Source organism: Choloepus didactylus, chromosome 2 (assembly GCF_015220235.1).
Source record: "Choloepus didactylus isolate mChoDid1 chromosome 2, mChoDid1.pri, whole genome shotgun sequence".
In the NCBI taxonomy this organism is placed as follows: domain Eukaryota; kingdom Metazoa; phylum Chordata; class Mammalia; order Pilosa; family Megalonychidae; genus Choloepus; species Choloepus didactylus.
Window position 1 is genome coordinate 78,282,981 of NC_051308.1, and position 18,549 is coordinate 78,301,529.

Sequence of the window (18,549 nt, forward strand, 5' to 3'; positions counted from 1 at the left end):
AGTATTTTGAGAGTGAGGAAGGAGAGGTCTTGAAGGAAGTGATGGGTTAGAAAGGCTGATGGCTTGGAGGGTCTGGGTGAGGGGTGGAAAATAAGAACATATGATTCTGAACATTTCAGCTGAACTTTAGTCCAGTGCTAGCAGAATTAGCTGCAGTACCAGTCACCAAGGGGAGCTTGAGTGAAGGAGACAGTAATAAGCAGTGATCATCGAAGGGCTGGATAAGTGCTGTAGCAGTTAAGAGGACATGATGTCTCCCAGAAGGGGTCTTCCAGAATTTGCTGAGTTCTGAGGGCCAAGTAGGGAAGGTGAAGGGGATCTAGGTATCGATGGGCTCAAGGACCTTTAGGACCTTCCAATGGCAAGAACCTGTGAGTCTGGGTGACGGAGAGCCCCAAAAGGAGCCACCCAAGTTGTCGAGGCTTTAGGAATACAGCATGAAAAAGACATCAAGACTGGAGATGGATTTAGAAATCACCCTCATCAGGAGGAGGCTGAGCTTAGGGAGCCTTTAGAAAGCTTGTCCAGTTCTTTCATTTAATAAAGGGAAAAACTGGACCAGAGAGCCAAGATCACACACCATATGTGGCTAAGCTGGGGAAAGAGTCCAGGTCTCCTAAAGCCCACAGATCTTTCCAGTGTCCAATTGGAGGTTTTCCATGGACCATGAGCTTCTGAAGGCCAAGCTGGATTCATACATCATAGTACCCCTGTGCTTAACACTGTTGTTAGAATATGGTGAAACCTCAAAAATACTGAGAACACAGAGGCATGAATAAATGAACGGATGGATGGATGAATGTCAACAGCAGTCAGAATTGCTTTCCCTCCCTCCCATCTTTGCAGTTTCATGGCTTTGTGCGTGTTAAAAATGTGTACATGATTGGAAATTGTATTCTTCAATCAAAAATTATTTGTTGAGCACCCACTCTGTATAAGTAGGAGGTCAGTATTTGGGTACCTATTTGCTCAGTGATGTCTAGTCCAGGAACATGAGAAGCCAATAAGCCTTCTGCTAAAGCCCACAGAGTGAGCTGGTTCAGGCTGGGTGAACAGAAAGTTCTATCCAGTGCAATTTGATTCCACAGACATTGACCAATTACCAACCCATGGCCAGGTACTGTGTGATTAAAAAAAATATGACTCCTGCCCTCATATAACTTTCTACATTCTAGTATATGGGAATAAGACCAGGGCATAAATCACAGTACTACAAGATAGAATATTATTGCTCTTGTTATGTATTACTCCATAATGAATCATGCAAAACTTGGTGGCTTAAACCAACAGTAGTCATTTTATTATTATTGTCGCTCATGGTTCTGGGGCTGACGGGGCTCAGCTTGGTAATTCTAACTTGGGGTCTTGTGTAAAGTTGCAATCAGATGGTGGCTGGGTCTGCAGTCAGCTCACAGGCTTCTTTACTCCCATGTATGGCAGGAGGTGCTGGCTGTCAGCTGGACATCAGCTGGGGCTGAAACACCTACATGTGGCCTCTCCATATGGCCTCCCTGCCTTTTCATGGGTTCCAAGAGTGAAAGGCCCAAGAGAACAAGGTGGCAGCTCTCTTGTCTTCTATGATCTTGCCTCAGAAGGCACATGACAGCATTTCCACTGTTGTAATTGGCTTGTGCAGATAACAGACTCACCTCTTGATGGGAGGAGTGTTAACTCACATTCTAAGAAGAGCATGTGAGTTGGGAGATCTGGTTGCAGCTGTGTTGAAAAATACAATCTGCCAGAGTTGCCTTCTCTAAAGAGCCAGAAAGCAAAGGCCTGTGGGTTCAGAGGTGGAGAGATTATACCTAGGTGCCTTTGCATACACTGGTTCCTCTGCCTGGGATGTCCTTTTTCAATCACCCCCATCCTGCTCTGTGTGGCAAACACCAGTTTGTCCTTCAAAATCCATCTCCAACAACACTTCCTCTGGAGAGCATGACTGCTCCTCTCCATCCTGCTAATTCCTCCTTTGTTTGTCTGTGCCAACTTTGGATACCCATGTACCCAAGTTTTCACATGCATGCATTGTCCTTGTCCATGCCATGTTAAACTTCACTTTATTTATGTATGCACCTGTCTTTGCTACTAGACTGTGAGCACTTTGATTTGTTTATGTATTAGCGTGGTTCTTCTGTGTTATATATTAAATATAACATATGTTTATATAACACAACAGATAACACATATATGACATGTGTTGTACATATACATAAATATATGTTCAATTGAATTAAAATAGAAATTCTAGGAGAGGTTTTCTGGATGAGGGAGCATTTATGATTGAGGCATGGCTGGAATGAGAAAAATGAATATTCTAGAAAAGAAAACCAGCTTTATTAATTTGCTAGGAATGCAGTAAGGGTTCAGGGAATATTTTTAAGAGTAAAAGGATAAATGAACAAATGGATGGATGGATGGCTATGACTTATACCAGACTTCTTGGAAATATGATTGGTGACAATCAGGGTTCTTCTCGAGTTAGAAAGCTTTTGGTGGCTATATCAGGCTGCAGCCACTCAATTCCATCAAAGAAAGCTGTGATCTCTGAGGAATATGGTTTCCCAGGGAAAGTAAGGGGCTCAAGGAAGAAGTATGGTCACTCCGGGCCTGAGCCAATAATCTCAGAGACACCAAGCAGGTGTCAGCCCCTGTGACTCTGCCTGACCTTTCCAATCACACCAGCCAGACTGTGAAGACTTCCTTAGCCCCAGGGGCTGGCAGGTAGCCCCGGCATCCACGATCACATCCTCAGTTGTGAAAGAGAGACACAAGTCTCCTATTGTGTGGTGGTGAGTGGGACTGTGGGTGGTGAGCCCCAGACAGAGAGCCAGGGCACATATGAGAGAAGGCAGGCCCCAGAGTCAAACAAAGGTTGGCTGTGTTAGAGGATCCCTCAGGGATTCAAAAATTTAGATTATTAGGCTTTTTGTGTGAACAGAGGAGTAGGTGCCCGGAAGTCACAGTGCCAAATCAAGATGTGTTTGGGAAGGCAAGATTGTGAGGCTCAGTGTGGCTGGTGGTTGGGTCTTGATGCAACCTTGGAGGTCTCAGGACTGGGATGAAGAAGGTTGAAACTTAGATTTATATCTTTGGGAAGGAGGCTTTGAGTGTGGCTGGTACCGAAGAGGAGATAGAGCACGATCATGCTAAAGGAGAGCTAGACTGGAAGTCAGAAGAGTTGGATTTTAAAATTGAGTTTTACCAAATAGCTGTTGACTGATTGTGCCCTCTTTTCTGAACCTTCTGGCCCAGTTTGTTGGGTGGGTGGAATGTAGAGGTGCAGATGGACATGCTTGGAAGAGGCACAGTGTCTTATACCACCATGATAGGCTAATGCCACCCTCTATTTTGATTTCCCTGTACTCACAAGCACATGGTGGTTACTCAGTAAATATGTAATAGCAACAGTTCCAGGCTCAGAGAATCCAACCTGGAATATTCTCTACTAAAATCAAATAACATCAAGGAACAATGGTTTCCTTTCTTGCAGCTTTAAGGATCAACTAGAAATTATGAAAGTTTGCACTTGAAAATTAAAAATTGAGATCAAAAGTTCTTGCACCCCAACATAGCTCATTCTTCCAAAGGAGATGAATTAAATAATCCGGATTCTGAATGAGACTGACAGAAGAACTTGGGAAATAGAATGGATTCCTTTGCTGAACTGATCAAGTATTTTTGAAATGACTATGAATGACATAGATAAATACCCAAACCTACTTCATGAATTAATCAACCAAAGAAACAGACATTTCCATTATCCAAGTCAGTGAGATTTGAAATTTAAACATCTCAGAAATACTAAAATGTCGCATTTGGAAGGGGCCTTTAAAGGTGAATTTAGCCCAACATATTTATTTTACAGATGAAGAAACTGAGGCCCTAAGAAAAGGTTTGAGTAAGACAAGAAAAATGCGTGATCAAAGTTTACCTCCTTCTATGACTAATGAGAACAGGTGGATGTGTCTAAAATGTGTCTAGACATGGCACCTGGCTGCCGGGGATACCTGCAAGGTTGATGTGGTGGGATCTATGGTTTTTATTTGCCCAGAGTCTCTTCCTTTGGAGGAATTTCTCCCCTTCTCCTGGGCCTGTCATGGTCTGTCCATCAGGGGAGGACACATGACCCAGGCTGGCCAATAGTCAGAGGGATTGGTCTGGGGCGGGACCTGTGATCCAAGCAGAACAAAGTCCTATCCTGTGATTTTTATACAGATGCTATGAGGGGTAACTTTTGTTTTGTTTTCCCTGTGGAGGTCCGGAGCCTATTTCCCGACTGGAAAGTGGAAGCTGTCTGAAGTGGGAGTAAATGAGACTACCTCAGAAGGAAGAAAGACTAAGATACGTAGAGAGAGGGAGAGATGGAGAATCAGCTCCTACACTTGGCTAATTCTTTTGCTTGAATTCATTTGAATTAAGTTTCTGTCACTTGCAAACAAGAAATTGTGATCAATAACAGCAGAAACATATGGGCCCTATGACTTTGCTAATGATCAAAAGTAGATAAATGGTGGTAGAGTGGGAAAAAGTGAGAAAGCCTTGGTGATCTTCTTCCACTTTCCTGAAAAACCTTAATTAAACTGATTCTTAGAAAAAAATCCACTTCCAAAAACTATTTCCTAAAAGCACCACCCTCTCACATGCTTTTGCAAATTCACCATCTCTTCTTTTGAGTTTTCTTGCCCTTTCCTTTCATGTCCCCTATCTGGTTAACTCTTACTCATTGTTCAAACCCAGACCTGACCCTCCCTCATTTATTCATTCTTCTTTTAGCAAGAATTTATTGAGTGTATCCAGGGTTCCAGGGGAGACCATTTTGTCCAGCTTCCTCCCTTGGGTGTGCTCTGCTGTGGTAGGAGCTGCTGATAAGGCAATGAACATGACATTCATTAATTTAATAGGTATTCCTTGAGTGCCTATTATGAGCCAGCTGCAGATTAGAAATGGAGAATCCAGTATAAGTGAGCAAGACAAGTTCCCTGCCCTCTGGGAGCTTATATTCTATTGAACTTTTTGTGTCTTAGCTAAAAAATCTTTATTTAATCCAAGGTCACAAAGGTTTTATTATCCATTTTTCTTCCAGAAGTTTTTAATTTTAGCTCTAACACCTAAGACTACAAACCATTTCAAGTTAATTTTTATGTGTGGCATGAGATAAGGGCCAAGGGTACATTTTTTTTTGCTTTCGGATATCCAATTATACCAGCACAATTTTTAAAAAAGTTTCTGCTTTCACCATCGAATTACCCTGACAACTTTGTCCCTTTGTATAAAGTCAGTTGACCATATATGTGTGGACCTATTTCTGGACTTTTATTCTGTTCCATTAATTTACATGTTTTTGCTTACTCCAGTATCACATGATCTCGATCACTGTAGCTTTATAGTAAGTCTTCAAATCAGGTACTGTTAGTCTCCCAACTTTGTTTTTCTTTTTCAAAATTGTTTCGGCTATTCTAGAAGCTTTGCATTTCCACATAAATTTTAGAATCAGCTTGCCAATTTCTAGGCAAAACTTACTGAGACTTTGATTGGGGTTGTGTGTATCTATCAGGAAGTTCATTTTGATAAATTAGATTAGTACCAACTTTGAGAATAATCTTTGAAACAAGTTTCCTGTTTTTCCATAAATTGGTCAGTTTTTGTTAGGTCAGTTTTGAATGTTTAGAAGCCTATGATTCTCACTTTCTCTCCTGATCCTAGGATGCAGTAAAATGAAGCATTGCTTTCTGGTGATAGAAATGCCCTGGAGTGTATCCAGGGTTCCAGGGGAGACCATTTTGTCCAGCTTCCTCCCTTGGGTGTACTCTGCCTATGTCTGCCATGGTGAGGTAAAAAACTGTTGCAGGCATTCCCAAACATCCACCCTTCCTCCAGTTGCCCAGAGCAAAGTTCATCTGGTTTAGAAAAAGTGGTCTCTCTCACAGCCCAAGAACACCACAGGCCCCAAGAGGAGAGTATTCTGGGAAGGGTTTGAGGAGAGGCGAGAAAAAGCCGGGACAAAGGCACAATCTTCCAGAAGTATTGTCACCAGCAGTAGAGGGTGTGCCAGATCAAATATCCAGACCAGGGGCCACAATTTCCACACAGGCAGCTCCCCACAAGGCTCCCCTCAGAAAACCAGCATTTCAGCAGCATAATTGTTGCCTGTACTTTATACTGTGAATTGTTAGCAGGTTCGAAACAGACGATTAATTTTTCCTTTTAGCACAGAAGGGTTTCACAGCTCCAAATACCACCACAGGCCTGAATGTTTCAAGTCAAAACATTCCCCAAACCACAGCGCTTGGGTGACAAACAGGGCTGGCTAAAGGCTTTGGAGAAAAAACAACCACCTACCAGCCTGGAAAGCACTGGGTATACAGGCGGCTGGGTTGTCGCTCTCACGCTGGCCGGGAGACTGAGAATTCTTACCTGATAAAGTCATCTTCCCGTCCAGCGCCTGCCGCCAATTCGCCGCCAATTCGCCTCTGTCCCAGAAATAAAACTAGTCCACCGAGTGTGGGCAAAACTGATTGGCTACTAGTCGTCACGTGGCTGCCTGCTCTCAGCCAATCAGCAGTGTGAGCTGCGCAGTCTGGAGGTGTAGGGCGGAGGTGGTTCTGTGGGTAGAGAGGTGTCAGCCCTCACTGTCCCTCAGCCCAATAAGGCACATGGCAAATGGAAACAAATTCAGTGAGACCACATTAACCAGTCTCTGCAAACAAGCCGACGGTGGTGGGAAGCCTCGGGCTGACACTGACTCTGTCATCGGAACAGGCTTCTCCTGATGGTCCGGGGCAGAGGGGGTGAACCCATAAGCCCTCCTTGGGGTGAACGATAAAGATCCCCATTGCCTCCGGGTCATCTGGCCGGTAAGGAGTGAGCAGAAAGCTTAGGAAGGCAGGGAGGCAGGCAGGCAAGGAAACCCTCAGAGGCTGGTGGTCGGATTCAAGCCAGTTGAGACAAATTTAGGATGGCTGTTTCAGCTGAGGGAAGGGAAGGCTAGAGCATAATGGAAGGAAGGTGGGGAAGGTGGCTCAATAGTGGGCAGAGTATAACCAAGGTGAGGTGACATGGGCATGCTGACCCAGCACCTGCATGTGAGTACAGGACAGCAGAATGGTCAGGAGCCAGGCCTCTGCATCACACGGACCTGAGTCGGCATCCTGACCGTACCACTTGCTGTGTGACCTTGGGCAAGTTACTCAATCTCTCTGAGGTATGGTTTCCCCAACTGTAAAGTGAAAGATCAGCACTTACTCTATAGGGGTTATCAGGGGGGTTACATGAGGGAACACTTAGTGCTTAATAATTGGTCCCAACTATTATGAGGGACGATAGTTTGAGGACCAAGCAATGGCTTTGATGCCAAATTTCCTGAATGATATAGACTTTGCCAGCTTTCAGCAGACTCAGCTTCTGCCAAGAAGCTCATTTCATTGGAACTCAAGGGCCAGAACTTAGGGCTGATCATGACCATGTTTCAGTGTATGACAAGGCTTTAGTTTGTCTCAGTATTCCTGCTTTTCTTGATGGCCCTACTTACTTATATATCAAAGGTTCTTCAAGCTTTTTCCTTCCAATTGTGGATGGGGGGATTGTTTGAGGCCACCTATGTGGCCTGTGGCAGGAGCCAGAGTGGCCTAGGCCATGAGAATCCCACTGCATTAGCAGAGAAACAAATAACAGACAGATTATCCTATGGATAAAAGCTGATTTAGTATGACTTGATTTAAAACTTCCCTTTTTTCTTCTTTTGGGCCATGGACTGGGGGGTGGGGGGTGGGTGGGAACTAAAAACAGACAGGACCTTGTTAGTGACTTGAATTTTCACTTGCAGAATGATGAAGCTTTGGGAAGGGATTTCTCCTCCCGCTTGCCCCTCCTATTATGTGCTGTCAAACCTGATCTTTATATCTAAAGCCCTATTTGTATTCCGGTCTGATCATGGGAGACTTGCATCCCCTTGGGCCCCAGCCTGGGTTTGTGACTGACAAGAAACATCCAGGAGAGTGTTTCAGTAGACACAAAAAGACTCTGGGGAAACCAGCCTGCACCCGCCCCAGCATCCCCACACCACAGCTGATCCTCTGCGGAGACGGATGGTGGCAGAGCAGCCTTTACAACAGTTTTTTATTTGATCTTCTCGGCATTGATTGTTTTCAAGGCTCTCGTCCCTGATAGGACAGCCAACCACAAGAATCCAGCGTCAGATCAGTGACCAAGGGAACCACTGCTGAGCATACCAATGACTAAAACTCTGCTAACAATGAAGCAAGTGCCTGGAATTCCAGCCTTGAGTCTGGCTGCTCCTCCTGGGGAGACCATCATGCCTTGGGTAACATACCATTTGGCAATTCCCAAACTCACCATGATGATCTTCCCAGGGTCTCCAGGAATTTAACCGCTGCAACCTTAATTATAATAATTATAATAACCCCCCCCCTCAAGGCACTTGGTGTAAATTCTGCTTTTTTGTTTGTTTGTTTATTCAGTTGAGAGTGCCCCAGCAGAGAGGATGAGCAGCTATTTCCCTCAATCCCTTGAAACCTGGGACTTCCCTTTACACTTAGGCTTTCCTGGGAACAGGTCATGTCTTCCCCGAGGTTTGTCTTGGGGGGAAGGGACTCGTTCCCAGGATGCTGTGTGCTAGCCAGAACCTGCCTCTCACAACTGGGGGTGTCCTGAGGGATGGGGAGCAGCTGGTTCAAGAACAGGGCAAGGCAGGAGCTGTGTTAGGTTGCTCTTTTGCGGTTGGATAAAAGAGGGATAAATGTCCTGCTCAGAGTGGGCCGACTGGCCTACGGGATGACAGGTCTCCTGTCAAAATATCACGAGTGTCTGTTCCTGCAGAATGGCTCAAGCAAAGTTATGGCTGGAGACCAGATGAACCCTTGAGGTCTTTCCTTAGCCTGAGCTCTTGGGTCTTCCAGGGAGTGACTTTTTCTGTTGTTCCACATGTGCCATTGGAGAGTCTCTAGGAGAACCTGCTCATTCTTGCCACCTTTCCCTGAACCATTCTCTCCAGGCCAAGTTGAGTGTTTTCTTTTCCGGGCTCTCATAGCCCTTGGTGTGTGGTGTTTACAAACCTGCACAACTATTCAGTAACTCCTCAGGGGCAGGGCTTTCTCTGTTCAGCTTTGTTTTGCTGGCACAAAGCTCGGTGCTGGGCAGAGCAGCCAAGTGGTCCTCGAACCCTCACTGTGCCCAGGGATCACCTGGGGAGATGTTTAAAAATGCCAATGGCTGGCCCTACCCCCCAGGGATTCTGATTTAACTGACTTGAGGTCTGGGCATTGGTCTGATGAAAAGTTTCCCTGGGTGATCCTAATGTGCAGCTACGGCTGAGGCCCGCTGCAGTAGACCGTCAATGAAAGCTTGCTTTTTAAATGAACCAATGAGGCAGCTTGGCCCAGGTGCCATCTTATTTTTTTATTCTTGGACTTTCAGCCCCTGCCCACCCCTAGCATTTATCCACTGTCCATACCATTTGTTGGCACCATAAAACTCTTGGAATTCTGGAAGGGAGTTACTGGTGGACACTTCCCCTCTGGTGTGTTTGGAACAGCACTGACCAACTGACTACGTCTTCTGAGATCCCTGCCCCCAAAAGATTGTATTCTCTCAATTGTTCTCTAGGTTTTCTCTATACCTGCCAAACCTCTTCCTCAACCCTTTTTCGACTGCAGACCATGGTTCCCAAACTTGGTGCCAGTCTGAAACACCCACCCCGGGAGTAACAAATCAGACCTTTCTAGGGGTCAGATGTGAGTCAGTTATTTATTTATTTATTTTTTAATCTCCTCAGGTGATTCTGACGTATTACATCTCAGCAGGTTAGCGTGCTTTTTGTCAAGTTCTGGAATCTTCTCCGTCCTGAGGGCCTCAGAGACTCTGTGGAAAGTGGTCATGGGCAAGTCTGAAGGTGCTGTGTGTGAAAGGGTCCAGGTGGGCCAAGCAGCCCTGAGGGGACACCCTGTGGGGAGGGGGTTTTGTGCTAAACTGGAAGATTGGAGACAGCCTCATCTAGGGCAAAAAGGATGAGAGAAATCCCTTCAGAAAGCACTTGTTGTGATTCACTTCCAGCCCAGCTCATTTCTCACAGCTGTGGAGCTTCAAAAGAAGGCAGAAAGCAGGACTTTAGGGAATCTCGCTATCATCTGGATGGAACAGTAGAGAAAAGAACATAGAATTATGAGAAGCAGCAAGATTTTAAATGGTACCAGAGCACTGGGAGGGGTTATGTGCATTTCTTGTTCGTACCTTTAATTTCTCACCCCTGGCGGACTTTTTTCCCTGAATCTAACCAGCTATATAGCAAGCTACTGACATGACAATGTGCCTTTTGTTCCTTTAAAAAATGATAAATTATTACAAGCACACAGAAGAGTATAGAGAATATTGTCCAAATATATAAATACTCTATTTTCCCATATCTGCTTCAACTAATGTTTAGAAAGACTAAAACACTGCTAACCACACCCCCACCCCGTGCCATTTCTCTCCTCCCTACATTCCCAAATTTGGTGTTTGTCTTTCCCGTGAGTGCTTTTATACTTTTTTTTCTGAAATTTCTATTTTATTCAAATGATGTTTTAAACTGTGTTGTAATTAATTTGTTGGTTTTTTAAAGAACGTGCATCAATATTTTTGAACACTGGCTTTAGTACACAACCAGTTAATGTCACAATAACCCCAATTACTATAAAAATATGGTATACTTCATGAATTTGCACATCATCCTTGTGCAGGGCCCGTGCTAATATTCTCTATATTGTTCCAATTTTAGTATATGTGCTGCTGAAGCGAGCACTATACTTTAAACTATACATGTAGGTATCTCTACACAATATATTATACAGTTTTACAAGTTTTCAAACACTATATAAGTAGCATCATATTGTGTCATCTGCATGTTTTTAATTCACTGCTGTGTTTTGAGTTTTATCCATGTTGATATGCAATTGACTACATTACAATTTATTACACATTCTTCTTTTGATGGAATTAAGGTTGGGTCCAATTTTCCCCTATTATAAATAATGTTACACTATTATTTATGATGTATATTCTGGAACATATTCTTTGTGCACGTGTTCCACTCTTCCTGAATCCCCCTCTCCATTACCATCACGGCTCTGGACCCACTACTCACCTGGACTAGGCGTTGCTGTGTGGTTATCCTCTCCACAGCACTGCCAGCTCTCAGAGTCAGGGAGTTTTTGAACTTGGCTTGGCTTCTAGGCCTCGTTTTGTGCTTGGAAACGCAGTCTTCCACCAGTACTCTCCCTGGTTGAAACCTTGTCGTGGATTCCTTCTACTCCATCTCCATCTCCCCACTCTCAGCTGGCCCCTCCTGTAAGGGAATGCTCTTTGGCAGGGAACATTGATGTGTCTTCGGGTCCCAGGACAAGGCCTCATACAAGCCATAAATTTTAACTGGATCATAAAGGATACTCAATTTACGGTGAGGAAGAGAAGAGGAAGTTTCTCTCGGAGGAGGAATAGCAGGAACCAGAGTAGGGAAATAAGCATGGCAGAGAAGTATAGAGGTGAGGAAGGGGCAAAGAGCAGACTGGTGGACTGGAAGCTGGATTCTGTTGGAGAAGAAGGTATTGGATTGGTAGCATCATATTAGTTGAACAAGTTAAAGCTTTGTCCCTACTGCCAGATCACTTCTTTTGAGCTTTCAGGAAGGAACATAGTGGATGGGCAGTCATTGGCAGGGACAGTGACAGTCTGGAGACCCCATATGAGGAGAAGCATCCATCCTTCAAAAGTTACTGGATGGATGAGGCTGCGTTAGTACTGACTCATTCGTCTGCTTTCATGGTTTGCTCCTTTATTTTTCTCCAACCCATTGAGTGTTGAGCTTCTGTTGAGTTAAGCTGGGCTTTTCCCTCTCTCCATCACTTGCGTCGTACTTCCCACCATTCTTGCTTCCAAGTAAGAGAGCTCCAGGCAACTAGCCTTGGGTTTCAGTCCAACTATTGCCAATAAACTGGAAACTGTTTTCTCTAACAAGAGCTTGGAGTACAAGCACTAAGAGGGGTTCAAAGGTCTCCTCCTGAGTCTGATGACTCTTCAGCATGTGGTTAAAGGAAGATCCCCAAGTCCTAATCAGGGGTAAAGTGACCAGCGTGTGTGTGCGTGTTGCGGGGAGTGGGGAGAGTTAGGGACCTCTAAGCTTGGCTGGCCTTTACGATTTCAAGTGAACCACTGCTGGGAAAGACAGGTTTGTTGTTTTTCAAAGAATAAGCTTGGGTCCAGGGTTTACTTTGGGCAAAAGTTTGGGCTTACTGCCTTGTTTGGCAGCCCATAAAACTCAGCAGCAAATTTGAACTTCTAGCTTTATTGCTTGGGAGAAACAGTCAGAATTATTATCAACTTCTTCGCCCCTTGCTGGCTGGCCCTCCTCCCTTCTCCCACCACCATCCCACCCTCACTCACCACCACACCATTGGGATATCATGAAGCAAATCTGTTCCAAAGAGGAGGAGTGGAGGGAGGAAGGCTGACTGGGCTGGCTCGTGGACCAACACTTGAACAGTCTGATGCCACAGGGAAGACAGAGCAAAGGCAAACTGAATTTGGTTTCATGCTTTGACAAAGTGCTCTGTGAATGTGTGTGCATGTCTGTGTTTCTCTTCAGTAGATCCTGGAAGGCCAGTGCAGTGGGAGAATGAACCATTTCAGCCTCCAAAATGTGCTGCAGGTGGCTATCACAGAATTTGAGGGCTGGGCATGTACAGACGTCATTATTCATACTGTCCCTGTGACCTCTGACTTTGGAGTGAGGAATTACTTCAATCTTCACATCTCTGACCCCTAATTTGGAAACACCAGTGCTCGGCACACACTATGCAGTGAACAATGTTGACTGGCTACATACATGAGTGGAATAAATGAACAAAAAAGACCCCTGGTGAAGAGGGGAAAGGGAAATGAATCATATTTCTGTTTACTAAACATTACTCTGGGATCTGCTAAAAACAGAACAGTGAGTATTTATTTTTTTACTGGTAAGATACACTAGACTCAGTAGAAAGGTTAAGTAACTTGTCCAGGGTCCACAGCTAGGACCCAGTGGGTGGGGCGGGGGGAGAAGGAGAGAGACACAGAGAGAGAGAGAGAGAGAGAGAGAGAGAGAGAGAGAGAGAGAGAGAGAAAGAGATAGAGAGAGAGGCTGAGCGGGAACATGCAAGGAAAAACATTCAGAATGGCATCTTTTTTTTTTTTTTAAATCATTGTCCATTCCTGCAGCGTCATGTTTGTGAATTTGAGGAAGTTGATGGGACAGACTGGGCTGTCCCTGATAGAGCCAACGAACACAAGGCTGAGGCATTCCAAGTGGGTGCCAGATGTAGAACAACATCTGTAAAAACAAACCAGAAGAACATAAAGGAAGGGAAAGGATATGCTCTTATTACATAGACTAAGAAAGAAGGGAGAAGACAGGAGGGACAAGAAAGTCTTTTTCATTGATGTAGAAGAAACCCTCTCCCGTCCCTGAGATCCAGAAAAGAAGACAGACACTGAAAACAACAAAGCCAAACCAACTGTTAAAAATTATTTAATAGAAAGTTCAATGTCAAAATGTAACAATAAACAAAAATACACATGTATAAATATGTATTTATAATTAAACCTGTACACTTTCTCAGACCCTTTTCAAAATGGAACAGAATCATCATAACATCTTGGTGGTCAAACCAAAAATAATATTCAAGCTATGTGGGCCCACTGGTGCTGTGGGGAGCAGTACTGCTGAAGCACTTAAAGGATTCAAAGAATTCAAATCATGAGAGCTGGAGACATGGCAAAACACCCTTTTCTGTAGACCCAGGAAGGGAAGATGAGCTTCCTCCTGGACGGACAGTCCCCTGCTCTGTATAGCATGCCCTGACCTTTCCTCCGCTCGTGTAGCTGCTGCTGTCTCTGGGCAGCTCTCCTGGTGGGATTTTGAGTTATTTAAATTTATGTTGTCTGTGATTTTGCTCGCCTGTCTCCAAGAGTAGGAGCTCCCAGGGGTGTTGCCTCCTACCTTACAGGCCTAGCACTGGCACAGCGGTTTGGGACGCCTCGCCGGTGTGCTGATTTGCTCTAAAGCAGTGATGTCCAAAGTGGGGTGTGCACACAACAGGGGGTACTCCAGGTCCCCCTTCAGGGTGGAAAGAGAGAGAAAATATCAGAACTTCTGTCTGTAATATTTTGTCTCTTATTCTTTTAAGATTTCTATGTTGTATACTGTTCGTAATTTACCTAATATGTTAGTACAGGGGAACATGAATATATGCTATAAACAAACAGACAAACCCAGTTTGTTACGGGGGTGCATCCCACAAAGATTTTGCTGATAATTGTGCACAATCAAAACAGACTGGAGCCCACTGCTTTGCAGAATTCACATGCAGGCAGAGAAGAGGGAGGCCGGCTTCAGTGCTCACACGCCCACTGGCTGACGCTCTTTCCTGGGCGGAGAAGTGCGATGCCCGAAGCGACCTCCCCAACCTCCTTGGGGAATGGATGCCTTTTAATTCCTGCCATTATATTTTCCAAGAAGATAAGGCCTTGCTCCTAAATAAAATGTAAATAGCCTTGGGTGTCTTTGATTCTTTCCTGGTGAGAAGGTGGAGGTGAGTGAGCAAGGGGCAAAGATCCCTGAGGGGGGCGGGGTCCGGCTAACTGGCCTGGGCAGGAAAGGGGGATGAAGCGCCTGAAGGTAAACTGTGCCTATATTCCTTGACCACATGCCCCTAAGGGGAACTTCCAGGGTCCTAATTTTAAAGAGAGTGTGTGTGAGGCTAAATGTTGTGTTGGTTTCCAGCATCAGGACTGCCACAGGCCAAACGCTACTGGGATATTAGAATGGAAGCCACAATACACAGAAATTCCAGAGCAGTATCTAGGAAAAGAGTGGGTGTCGGAGCCACAATACTTGCATGGATGCAGAAGGCCAGTGCTCCTGCTGACTAGACCAGGCCGCGCCCAGAAGGGAAGGTGAAGGGGCGGGGAGGGTCAGTCCCAAGCAGCAAGGGCCTTTTGGGGCACCGGAACAGAGGCCAGAGTGACTCTGCTAGGAAAACTGCCTTCAACCAAAAGTTCCTCCAACTTTGTAGGGGACTTAGGTTGCCTATTTGAGCCCTTTCTAGCAACTACATCAGCTCACAGCTAGTATATTTTGAAGCACTGAATTCTTTTTCTTCCTCCTCATAAAGTTGTTAAATTATTTTTCTAGGAAACAAAAAAGGAAAAAACAAACATTGCTCTAAACTGTGAATACAGACAGGTTCTCTGGAAAACCTGAAAGGCACTGCAAGTTGTCTCTATAAAGGGTCTCGACTTGTCTGAACCTTCTCTGGCTCACACCCCCCAAGCTCCAGTGACCTCCCCATCCCGGGCACACACCCATCACGAGGTCCATGGCAGCTGTCTAGGTTGTGGGTGTTTTTCATTTGCAGGCATTTCATGTGTGTTTTAGAAGTTTTTTTTCCAAATCTCCCCTTCTTTGGCAGGACTCAGTTGTGCACTCTGGACATGGCAGAGGCCTGGACTCAGGGTGACCTAACTTGGAGTGCTGTCAAAGGGCAGCTACCTTTGGTTCAAATGAAGGCATCACACACTAAATAGGGAAGTCGTCTGCTGCTTCCCATGTATTTATTTCAGGGTGTACCCTCGTCCCTGGGTCTAGGTCAGCCTGCTCCCAGGAGGTATTTTTAGTCTTGGTGGCTCTGAAGACAGGAGAGGATGACCCAGAAGTTGTCCCCTTTATGTCTCCAAACCAGATCCAACCCAGGTTAGAGCCCTTGAATTCAAACAGTTTATGGCCAAAGGAAGGAGTTGTCCCCTCAGCAACGCTCGACCTGACAAACTTGAGCTCTGATGTCACCTCTTTCAGGTAGGCCCGCCGGTTCTCCCAAAAGCCACTCCGAGATGCACCCAGAACTCCCACAGCACCCAGAACTTATCCCTCCAGTGCCTAGAGTGGCACTTCCATGCGGCCTTCCCTGTAACTGAGGCTCCGGAAGGGTGGGAGCTGTGTTTGGTTTAACCCTGTATTGCTGGCGATTAGCTCAGTGCCTGGAGTGTATCAGGTGTCCCGTAAAAAAAAAATCTGTTGAATGAATGAATCCTTGAGACCAGGACTGGCCCAAAATGCCACTCCTGGGCCCACTGAGGTCAAGGGGCTCCAACTCCACACACTGATGTCGGAGCCTCCTGTGGAGCTGCTGAAATGGCACAGTCACGCCCACAAGGATGAGTAGGAGTGAGCGAGAAATGCTGTGGCTATATATGGCTGTACCCGACACATATCCCAAAGGACGTGTCCTTATGCACCCGGGACTGGGGAAGGATGCCAACCACAGTGCCCGGGCTAGAGGCTCGGATGAGCCAGGGTCAAACAGGCGCTCATGCAGGACACCCTGGCACAGGGGGGCACAAGGCGAGATGGCGGGCCAACCTCGATTGTCCCATTCGAGTCTCTGCTCTTAACACTCTCAAGCATGATCACTAGCACCTCCTGTTTCAGTACTATGAGGGTTCCATTAATACATTCCAGGACATTATCTCTGAGATCACATGAAAGCAAAATACAAGCTTTCTCTTGAAGTATTTTAATGACAAAATAGTTATATTTTCTTTCTCCATGTATCTTTGTGTATGTATGCATGTGTATGTTAAAGAAATGGACTCAAATTTAGAAAACTAATAAGGCAGTTGCCTGGTTCTACTCCAGGAAAACAGATACACATTTTTATGAATTTGTTTCTTGCTTTGGACGGAAAAGTTGGCTCAAAATCTGTTGCAAAACTTCCATTGCTCACTTGACTGTCAAAAGAAAATAGACTGAAATGCCAGGTGTCCAGCAGCTGTTCTATCACTTCTGGGTCCAGGCCAAGCTGCCCTCCAAGGTTCTAGAGCTGTTTGTCACCCTAGGGACCCTAAGGCAGTTCTGGCTGAGTTTATGGGGTTCTTTTTACTGTCTCCAAGTTTTACTAAACCAAGTTCAAAGCTCTAGGCTAAAAATAAACCCTGGGACTGGAAGAAGGGAGAATTCAGGGCAGAGAAGACAGGCAATATCAGAATGGGGCCTTCTGTTTGGGGAAGAATCTTGTTGAATTAAAGCAATTCTCTGGCTTCCAAGAGACAAGAGTCATTTTCCATACCATCATGAAGGAATTTGGCAGCTGCCAGGTTAGAAAGAGGCAGAATTTGGGGAAGAGTTTTCAAAGGAAAACTGGACTTGGTGCCCCTTTTATCCAAGGAAATTCTTTTGATTCTTTCAAACTAAGTTAAGTGGGGGTGGGGGCAGGAGCCCGTCTAGGCAGCACCTTTAACAGCTGCTATGGACAGGTGAGTCATCTTTAGAGGATGAGCCTTAAGAAGTAAGGGGAGGACCTCTAAGGAGCTCTTATGTTCTTCCGACCTTGGAACAAGCTTTTTAAACGACTAACCAAATCACTATACAACTATTCAAAGAAACTCGTATCTAGTTTCAGTGATTAAGCCTGCCTGAAAAATACAGATCCCCAGTCCAAAGATCAAAAAAGAGATCTCAAACCCCACCCCACAAGAAACAGGCAGTGGTTATGTGAGAATTTCAGTGCAAGTCAATGGTCCAGACACTATCTTTCCTTGACTGTTGGAGAGCAGATGCTCCCAAACCTCTCTGCAAGGTTAAGGCTTCTGAAGGTCACCGATGCAGGCTGTGATGACACAACCAGCCTCGGGAAGCCAGGAGAGAAATCGCAGCACCCAAAAGCCTGTATGGCTGCAGCTGGTATTTAACTGCAGAAAGACCAGGTTCCTTTTCCAAGTGCCGAAAGGATTTCGAGGGGAGGGACATGTGTCTACATTTCCAAAGCCCTTTCCTTTGGGCACTGAAGCCCTCCTGTTAGCCAGCGGCCTCTCCTAGTTTGTGTGTAGCTCATCAGAGGCAGGATGGCCAAGCAAAACATTTCCCAAGAGGAAGCCAAACTGGCAATGAGTCAGAGATTCTGGAAGGTAGATGCCCCCGGAGGATTGTTTTCACAGTGTTGCAAACGGCATAATGGTAATTTGGAAAATATTTAAATGACATTTTCCTTCTTTCAACATAGGCATTTAAATTGGATAGATGAATTTTACACTGAAGATACACTTCTTTGAACATGGGGGAAATAGATTCACTTCACAGAATTATTGTGAAGATTACATAAAACAATTATAAAATGCCTAGCACAGTATCTGGCACATAGTGAGTAAGTAATAAACATTAGCTCCTTTTTCCTCTTCCCCTAAGATTAGATTAGATTAAAGTACAAGAATCATCTGAAAAACAGCATAGCTAGGGTCCCAAGGTGTGTGACAAAATTAAATACAGTCACCCACAGCCCTCATTTTGTACCATAGTTTTGACTCTTTTCCAGAGACGTACAAAAAGGTGACTGCTGAAGTTAAGGACATTTTTTTGCCCCTTGGAAAAATATGTTCATTCATTGGCAAAGGGCAAGTCATAGAACTCATTCATAAAGTCCCAAAAGGTTTATTGCAGGGATATTTGCAGTGTGAAAGCCAATTAATTGT

The 18,549-nt window shown here is 45.1% G+C and overlaps 1 non-coding gene across 1 annotated transcript; it reads right to left on the reverse strand.

Annotated features, from left to right (window-relative positions):
* Window positions 1-10,688: 10,688 nt before the first annotated feature.
* On the reverse strand, window positions 10,689-10,795 carry LOC119528252. Its single transcript, XR_005215572.1, has one exon. It is a non-coding gene; the product is annotated as a U6 spliceosomal RNA (small nuclear RNA).
* Window positions 10,796-18,549: the final 7,754 nt, after the last annotated feature.